This window comes from Myotis myotis, unplaced genomic scaffold, assembly GCF_014108235.1.
Source record: "Myotis myotis isolate mMyoMyo1 unplaced genomic scaffold, mMyoMyo1.p scaffold_m19_p_1, whole genome shotgun sequence".
Lineage (NCBI taxonomy): Eukaryota > Metazoa > Chordata > Mammalia > Chiroptera > Vespertilionidae > Myotis > Myotis myotis.
The window spans coordinates 56,032,519-56,042,506 of NW_023416313.1; positions in this window are offsets into that span (position 1 = coordinate 56,032,519).

The window sequence follows — 9,988 nt, forward strand, 5'->3', positions numbered from 1 at the left end:
TCCCAGTTGTCTGATCCCTCAGGAAAGTCATCAGGGAAGTCAGAGCCCAGAATATGGTGTCTTAGCTACTGCATTTATCCATGGGCTCAATGAAGAACATTCTGGAGACCAGCATTCACCAGAGAGTGGTCAAACAACCCCAGGAATTAGAAAATGAGGCTGTGACAGCTATAGCTTTATAGTCACAGGAACAGTATGAGCTGTCACCAGAGTTGATCTGATTGGGAGGCAGGGAAAATCGCCAAGGGCTAGGGAAGGGGGACAGGCAGATGAGACAAAGCAGATCTGGAGAATGCATACGTGGAGTCTATTATAACTACCAAGGGTAAATCTATTCTGAAGAGCTGTTTCCACAATAAAGAGGAACATTTTCCCCACATGTTGGTCAAATGTAAAATTATCAAAATGTTTGTTGTATATTCTAAAGTGACATTTCTTAAACAACCCTCTGTAGTGAGTGGAGTATTGACTATTGACATAACTATAGTGGTCAGCTAATTAGCCCAAGGTATCTACTTCTTCAGCCACACCCATATCCCCAGCTCTTCCTGAGTTTACTGATTATGACCAAGTTTGCTTCTTTAATTGGAAAATTAAATAGTAACTTTGGTATGAGAATATTAGTAGGAAAACATCATATATATATATATATATATATATATATATATATATATATATCCTATCTGATAAAGAGGGAATATGCTAATTGACCCTCATGCCATCACAAATATGGTGGCACCCACAACCCATAAGGGGGGAATATGTTAATTGACTGCCCTTCCTTTAAAGATGGTGGTGCCCACAGCCACAAAATGGCGGTGCCCAGTCCCCTCAGCCCCACAAGGGCAGCAGGCATGCAGCAAGGCTGGGCCCACCTCCAGGAGGGCCCAGCTGCTTCACGCTCCTGCCTCTGGAGTCCCTCAGTCCCCTTACCCGCCAGCCACCCAGGGCCAGTCTGAGGCAGAGGCAAGCCTCGGATGGCGGCTGCCCAGCCACCCAGGGCCACACAAGGCTCAGGTAACCAGGGCCAGCCAAGGCTTGCACTGCCAGCAATGGCAGCAGCAGAGTTGTGATGGGGGCATCACCTTCCCCTGATCTCCAGGTTGCCTCCTGACCCTGAGGGCTCCCAGACTGTGAGAGGGGGCAGGCCGGGCTGAGAGATACCCCCTCCAGTGCATGAATTTTTATGCACCGGGCCTCTAGTGTGTGTGTATGTGTGTGTATATATATATATATATATATATATATATATATATATATATATATATATTTAGTATATATGTATTATATATACACTAGAGGCTCAATGCATGAAATTCGTGCAAGAGTAGGCCTCCCTTTCCCCAGCTTCGCTATGGCACCTGTCCCAGCTTTATCTGGAAGGTCGTCCAGAAGGAGGTCTGGTCTAATTAGCATATTATGTTTTTATTATTATAGATAAGTTTCTATAGGGAGACTACAGTGCAATGTATCTGACTCTGATCAACTACTGAACAATTTTGAAACACTCTTTTTCAAGTTGCGTTCTCAACACCTCCTCCATTTGGTGTTCTTTATTCCAGCATAGGTAGCGACCAATCTTCCATGTAGAGTGATAGTGTCTAGAAATCTTATGTATCTGGACCAGAAGTTCACTTTTTTTATATGCAGGCAATTCTCACTTTGCATGGTAGTGTAGGACCATAAAAAAGACCTATCTAACTGAAACTATGCAAAGTAATCTTAATCAACAAGAAAGATCATAACAAAAAATGTTGTCCAAATGTTGTTATAAGTGTATAATAAAATGAAAAAATAGTATAACTAATTTTTATTTAATATGCTAATTTAAAACATTAAAAACATTAATATGTTTTATTCTTTTGCAAAAGAAACTCACTAAGAATTGTTTTATAGTATTTGACTCTTTTCTGTATACTGTACACATTAGCATCTTTTCTATGTCTTGATAAATTGTCATGCCCCTTTCTAAGTATAACTCATCTTCTAATCTTTTATTCTTGTTATGTCAATGTTATTAAACACCTGCAAGAATTTCTTTCATGTGAAATTTTTGCCAACTTCACTTCAGCTGGTGCAAGTCCAGCCTTTTCAGCACAACCACTTTCAGTTATGTTAATAAGTTTGTCTTCTCTAAGTTTCTCTGCACATTCAGAGTCTTGAATAAAGAGAGTCTGAACATGCTCTCAGTCAGTTATTTCTTCTAGAACTCCATTTAAATTTTGTTTGAATTTACAGCATTATCACTTTTCATTTATTTGTTGCAATTTCATATTTGCTGACCAATTTCCTCTTTCAATTACCCACTTTTATAAAATATCGCATAGCTTTATCAGTCTCTCAAATTCACCATGCATCTGTCCCTCAGAGGGTATGTTGTGCACCACTTGATCTCTGACACTGAGCTTGCCTAGTACACCGTAAGTGTGTGGTAAATATTTCATGAATGAAAAAAAAATGACAAGGAGACAACTGTGCATTAGATGAATAACAGATGCTCAATGACCAGTCAGATAATTTTAAAAAGTAATGTGATTGGCACCAATCATGAAAACCATCTTATTTATATTGTGACTAGAGGCCCAATGCACAAAGATTCGTGCAAGAATGGGCCTTCCTTCCTCTGGCTGCCGGTACCCAGCTATGGCCAGAGCTGCCTTTCCACCTTCACTCCAGCCTGGAGCTGCCTTTCCACCTTCCCATGCTGCCCAGAGGCCCAGAGTGGCTGGAGTGGTGCAGAGCACAAATTAACCTGCCATCTTTGTTGGGTTAATTTGCATACTCACTCCTGATTGGCTGGTGGGTGTCGTGAAGGTGTGGTCAATTTGCCTCTTTCTCTTTTATTAGTGTAGATTTGTGGTCTGAAGAGCTAGTAGTGAAGTTTGCTCACAGTTAATATATCATGGAAACTAAAATTTGAATCACATTTTTGGGTACTGGTACTGTTTAAGTAAGCTATATAGAAATCTGCTCACATCAGAACCTGGCAAAGTGAGGACTGCCTATATTTGATATCCATGGCTTTCTACTTGGTAAGAGATCCTATGTAACTACTACAAAATAAAAGAAATCTTCACCATCTTGGCCAAGAGATGTCAAAGGAATGAAAGAACATATGTGATTTCTTATACATATGTGTATAGGTACCCACTAGGGACTGTACCTAAACTCATGGAGTACAGTAGGTTAAGTGTAGATGTCTTGGAACCTAACAGAACTGAATTCAAATGTTATTCAATCTCTCATTAACTCAATTTCTTCATATGTAAAACCCAGCCTCAAAAAATTGTGAGTATTAAGTGAGATGATATAAATAACATTTTTAGTACAGTATTTGGTTCATAGTGGGGAATCATTAAATGGTATTAATAGCAGTAAAAGTGATGGCATTAGTCATAATGGTGTACTGGTGGGTACCTGAAAGCACAATGAAATATAGAACTTTAAAAAATAATAGAACTAGAATAATGGATGGGGAAAAGTTGAGTCTCCAGAAGGTTATTGCAGTATAATATTATAATAAACTCAGATAACATTTACTCTGAAAATTTAGAGCTTTAAATAGGTTAAAATGCCTACAATTTTGGAAAAAATAAGCTTTGACATACATGCCAAGTTGTGGTGCCAGAAAAGCATTTATGTCTCTGTTATGAGCTTTATCCAACATCCATTTCCCAGTTCCTAGTTTTCAGATTCAATTGCTTTAGGATTGGGATTTGAACAACAAAATTGGCAATATTTTAAGCTTGATAAATTAGAGCTGTCACTATGATTGCACAATTGTAGAAAATAGTTAAGCTTGCCCATTTCAAGAGTTTGCCATGAATTTAGCTTTGAGCAAATAGACTTTCATGAACCATCTCAATGCCATACACATTTGAGAAATTTGAAAGGAACCTATCTTAATTAAGACTGGTTAAATTTACTTAGGTTAAATTACAAAAACTTCTAGTATTTTTTAAAAAGGCTTTGACCTTTACAGCTGTTTCTTAAATTGTGTTCTATGGACCATCAGTGTTCACTGTGATGTAATATGAATTCCTCACAAAAAAAGGGGGGAGAATTTTTGTAATCATGAATCTGGAGGTTCACAGTGTACATTAGCATTTGAAGGACTTTGAGAATCTCTGCAGTAAAAAGAAAAAATAACTCTTTACATTAATACTATTTTCAAAATATATTGACCCTGAAACACTTTAAAAGCAAAAAAAGATATTGCTTTCTCACAGAATGCCATGTTTCATGTAACAGTTTTGAAAACCCACAAAAAAGTATAAAAGAACTACATAGTCACACCATTACATGATTTACATCTTGAAATATTAAAGAGATTTTAATAGTATTTCTGTGCTATATCCTTGAATACCCACACATTTTGAAAGTAAAGTTCAGGTAGCTTTCAGCAACAATTCACAAAATAACCCACAAGTTTACCTAAAATGGTTTATTTCTGATACAAGTTTTTCCTTCACTTCCTTCCATTCCATTGTCTACACTGAACCATGCTATATACTTTAAGAACCACTTTTTTAATTGGATAGAGTTCTTGCTCAGTCATTTTAACTGGTCCTCTCATTCAATTCATTAACAGGAAAGCAATTTTCAACTCCTATGATGAATTCTTAGCTCTGTGTTGAGAGGAATACAAAAGATATATTGTGGAGAGTGGCTACAGCATTTGGACAGGTTCAAGCCTAGGACTAATGAGAGGGCACGATCCTCTTGTGGGAGAAAGCCACATGCAAGTCCCAGCACAATTATAGCCAAAAACTATAGTTGTAAGCTTGACCTTATGGTCCAAACCTGTGGTCCCACGTGGCTAAGTGATATGGGCTATGGGAGGTGCAGCAAGTAAACAAAACTTGATCAAGTGCATGTAATTGAGTAGATTCGAAACCCGCGAGAACAGTGTAAACATCTTGACCACACCCTTACTTTGCCTCACGGAATCTGGCTATAAAATAAAGACTCAGCTTACAGACTGTGGCACTGTCTCTCCATCAGAGAGGTCAGTGTCCCACTTAGACCCAGCTTTATTCTCTTGTCTGTCTTTTCTGAATCCTTCACCACCCCCTCTCAAGTTCACTCATGGCTGTGCCAGCTTGGCACATAGGGCGCCCAACGTGGGGCCTGAGTACAGGGGAACTACAATTGTCAGGTGAAAGGAGGCTTCCTTGAGGCATTGCAGAAAGAAAAGCAAAAGTAAGGTCAGAAAGCAAAAGTAAGGTTGGAGCGAGGTTTGGTAGCAGCTAGGTGTAAAACAAGGGCAATTTAGGATCTCAGGAAAGAGATCCCTAAAACAATGCTTAATGAAGCATTTTTAAATTTCTAAAGTGCAAAGGGCAAATTTTAATGAGTGGAAGACTAGAAGTAGAGGAGAGCACAGGAATAAAAACAAGGAGGAAATTAAACTTTTGGTAATTTGTTTGCTCATGGGCACTGGACCTTGTGGGGTTTTGCAGGTTCAGTTAACAGGCCATTGTTTTCCCCGCCTGGAGCAAGGCAAAAGAGGAAGAAAAAGAAGTTTTTAATTGGATATGTTTGACAGCTTTTCCAGGTGTGGTATTTTGGGAATTTAACTGAGAGACAGCTTTATGACATCTCAAGGGCCCTGAGGTGACACAAAGATCTACTCTCTACAAAAACAAAAAGGGGAGGAGGATGTTATGTGTTAAATTTTTTAAATTAAGATGCAGAAGGTTGTACAGTGGCCGAAGGGCATCAAACCTCCAGTGCAATAGCCTCCGCCGAGTTGGCCGGGTGGAAGGATGCACAAACTGGACAATAGTTTTGCCAGATCCAGTAATGATGTGGGGAAGAGGATGTTTGTATCTTTCCAGAGGGAGCAGCACGGCCAATTTGGGTGCCAGAGCATTTACGTGCATCACCGCAATGGACCCAGAGAAGCTCCTTGTCACTCCGTTCAAAAGACTGAGAGTTGCAATGCAGAAAAAGATAACAAAGGTTACACACAAAGGACAGAGGTGCCAATATGGGGTCAGTTGAAGAAGTTAGCGACTGAGGCCCAGCAGATGATAGAAAAGCAAGAAGTGGAAGGTACTCCTTCAACCATGTTTCTGGCAATGCTAGCGTTGGTGAGCTGCCAGTTTTCTGTAAAGTATTGCACAGCCAAGTCTGAGGACTCTGAGTAGATATACACCAGCAGCAAAAGAAACTTTAACATATCTGTAGTTTGGTTTCTCTCTTATTGCTGTGTTGCATTGGCATTGTTTTGTTATTGTTTTATTAATAGTGAGAGTTTTGTTCTTTCTTGTTGCTGTATTATATTAACATTACTGTGTTGGTTGTTTTTTTAATAGCCAGAAATTTGTTCTTGATGTTTTTGGTTATGCTGCATAATTTGCCTAGAGCTTTTGATGATGTAAATGGAAGTTTTTACAAACAGAAAAAAGGAGTGATGTGGGGGCGGGGGGATGGAGATGTGGAGAGTGGCTACAGCATTTGGACAGGTTCAAGCCTGGGACTAATGAGAGGGCACCATCCTCTTGTGGGAAAGCCACATGCAAGTCCCAGCACAGTTATAGCCAAAGGCTATAGTTCAGTGGTTCTCAACCTTGGCTGCACATTAGAATCACCTGGGAATCTTTTTAAAATCCTGATTTCTGGGCCTCATCCTCCAGAAATTCTGTTTCTTTGTTATGGGGTGAGGCCACAACATTAGTAACAAAGAAACAGAATTTGCAGAGGGTGAGGCCCAGAAATCAGGATTTTAAAAAGATTCCCAGGTGATTCTAATGTGCAGCCAAAGTTGAGAACCACTGCTATAGTTGTAAGCTTGACCTTATGGTCCAAACCTGTGGTCCCACATGGCTCAGTGATATGGGTTACAGGAGGTACAGCAAGTAAACAAAGCTTGATCAGGTGCATGTAATTGAGTAGATTTGAAACCCATGAGAACGCTGTAAACATCTTGACCACACCCTTACTTTGCCTCATGGAATCTGGCTATAAAATAAACACTCAGCTTACAGGCTATGGCACTGTCTCTCCATCAGAGAGGGCAGTGTCCCACCTAGACTCAGCTTTATTCTGTTGTCTATCTTTGCTAAATCCTTCACTGCCCCTCTCAAGCTCACCCATGGCCGTGCTGGTGTGGCACAATATATAAGCTCTGATACTTGGACTCAAGAGCCTTACTATTTAGCAGAAGAAGCAAAACTAATATAAGTAAAGAAATTAAAAAACAACTCCAGAGGTTTTCAAATAGGGTAATGTGGGGCGCTGCTACAGTGTTTTGGCTAGGTTCAAACCTCGGACTAATGAAAGGGCAGGGCCCTCCCAGCACAATCATAGACAACGGCTGTAGTTGCAAGCTTGAACCTATGGTCCAAACACGTGGCCCCCGTGCCTTGTGATATAGTTCAGGTGCATGTAGTTGAATAGGGTTGATACTCATGAGGATGCTGTAAACAACTTGATCATGCCCCTACTTTGCCTCGTGGCATTTGCTATAAAATAAAGACACGGCTTGTGGACGTTGGTGCTGTCTCCTCATCAGGGAGCAGCGTCCCACCGAGACCCAGCTTTCATTCTCTTGTTTGTCTTTTCTCAATCCTTTTACCACCACCCACCCCCACCCCACTCAGGATCACCCTTGGCTGTGCTGGCACAGCCCAGGGTAAAATCAACATAGGCTGAGGTAACTAGAGAAGACTTTGTTGAGAAAATGGACTTGAACATATGAATAGAATATAGGAAAGTGTCAAGGGAGATGGGAGATTTAAGACAGAGGAAAAAGCATGACCAAAGTCAAATGGCAGAAAGAAGTGTTTGGATTCATGAGGAATTAGGGGGATAGATAAGTATGGAAGTCATCCTGTACTGGGACATTCATGTTACATGTGTAAAGAAATAAGATAGGCTAAAAATACAGTGGGCTCTACACTATAGAAGATTCTGACCACCAGATTGAGGAGTTGGACTCATTTTGTTAAGTAGGAGGGAGACATGGTCACAAGGTCACAAATTTGAACCTGGTCAGAAAATAGTCATATGAGTGTTCTAGAAAGATTAGTCTTAATATCTCACATGGAAACATTGAAAAGAGAAAGAGAAAGACACTAAAGGCCAAGATTCAAGTTAGAATTCTGTTGAAGTAATTTGTGTGTTGAGGCTTTTGACAGATTGTAATGAAATAGGAATAATAAAAAAATGTGAATCCATAAATCTGAAAGTACAAATAAAAATATTTGGTGCAAGAAAAGGGTAAAGTCGAATACAACCCCAAAGTACCTAGCCTAGGGAGATGGGTGGTTTTAAGAACTAAGTTTTGGAGAAAGAAGATAAGTATTTATTAAGAAATGAAAATACATCTTCTCATGGCCTTCTAATTTAGTTTTCTACAATTTAATCCCAACTTACGTATCCTACAGTATTTTCCACTACCCCATCATCAATTCAACAATTAGTTTATGAGCACCTGTTGCATTCCAAGCAATATTCTAGACACTGAAGAAAAAAAAATGTGGGATGCACCATTTGAGGCAAAGGTGGTGATGGATATGTAAATAAATAATTGGATAATGCTAAATTTATCAATATATTGATATTGAAATTGATAAATTCAGAGGGGTAGGTACTAATATTGATTGAGCTCTTACTATGCACCATGCCTTTTAGATTCATCTAACTTAATTTCTACATCAACACACAGAAGTAGATAATGTTATCCCATTTTTCTTGATCAAATTTACTAACTGTGAGGTCCTTACCTTACAGAACCACTGAAGACACCAACAATGTGAAAACCACCTGGAAAATATTACTTACTCTCTTGGCACAACTCCTGGATGGATGGCAGGATTCCTTCATTATGAGAACAAGTCTTTTCAAGGTCCTGCAAGGCTTCAGAGATACTAACCCACCACCAAGACCAACCTACCAGATTTCAAAGATTTTAAGATGCATATATTTTTTCATATTTTATCATCTTGAAGTTGGAACAATCACTGAGGTGTCCTATTCTTCTGGTAAAAAAAAAAAAAAAAAAAAAAAAAAAAAAAAAAAAAAAAAAGGTGGGGGAGTCATTTCATCCAGCCAGGGGTGCTTGGTATCTGTGTACAGAGAAAAAGCAATGGTTTGCCTAATGGGAATTGTTCATTTTTTGCTACCATTTTTATAATGTTTTCCTATCATGGAGGTTGCAATTTGCATCCAAATGAACTCTCTATAATAATTTTTTAAAAAGCAATCATAAAATTGCATTAGAGGATTTAGTTTCCAACTCACATTTTTTATCACCTGAATTTATTAAATACAAGAAAATGTTTCATTAATAAGCAGAAATCATTCTTCAAGTGCTAAACATTACTTTTAAAAAATTATTCTAATAATTGTATTATCACTGTGGTTTTCTTATTAATTTTAAAATGCTTCTTTACAGTGATTTGCTCACAAAATTGGTAATAAGAAAACCTTTGGTATTTAAAACTTTTCTGCCACCTACATCAAATAAAATTAGGACACTGTGGCCAAAATGAACTTAACCCCAAAAGTTTCATTCCAAACAAAGTGAGAAATAAATATTAGCAATTGTCCACTCTGGGAAGTGTTCAATCGAATGAGCCTAAAAATGAAGTAGCAGCTCAATGCATCTACATTTTACTGTACAGGTAGCCAACTCAGCGTTTTAGGTTTTGTCGCAGTGCCAGTGTTTTTGTTTGGCATGACTTCAAGGGCCTATGTGTTTAATCCAAGGCAGTCCCCTTCAGGATACGTGAGCCAAGCTAACTGCATGCAAAGCAGGCCGGGTCTTGGAATCAGTTTACATGGGCATGTTGTCAGAGAAAGATGTTTATGTGTGTGTGAGAATCTTAAAGGACTGAATAGAAAGATCAGAAGCAAGGTTAAGCAGAATGGGACTGGGAAGCATTCCACATGTCCTTAGAGGACAGGCAGGGGATAAAAGAAGGTACAGTAGGGAGGCAAGAACAGAAGTGAATTCTTCACAGTCTGGCTGGCAAGCCCC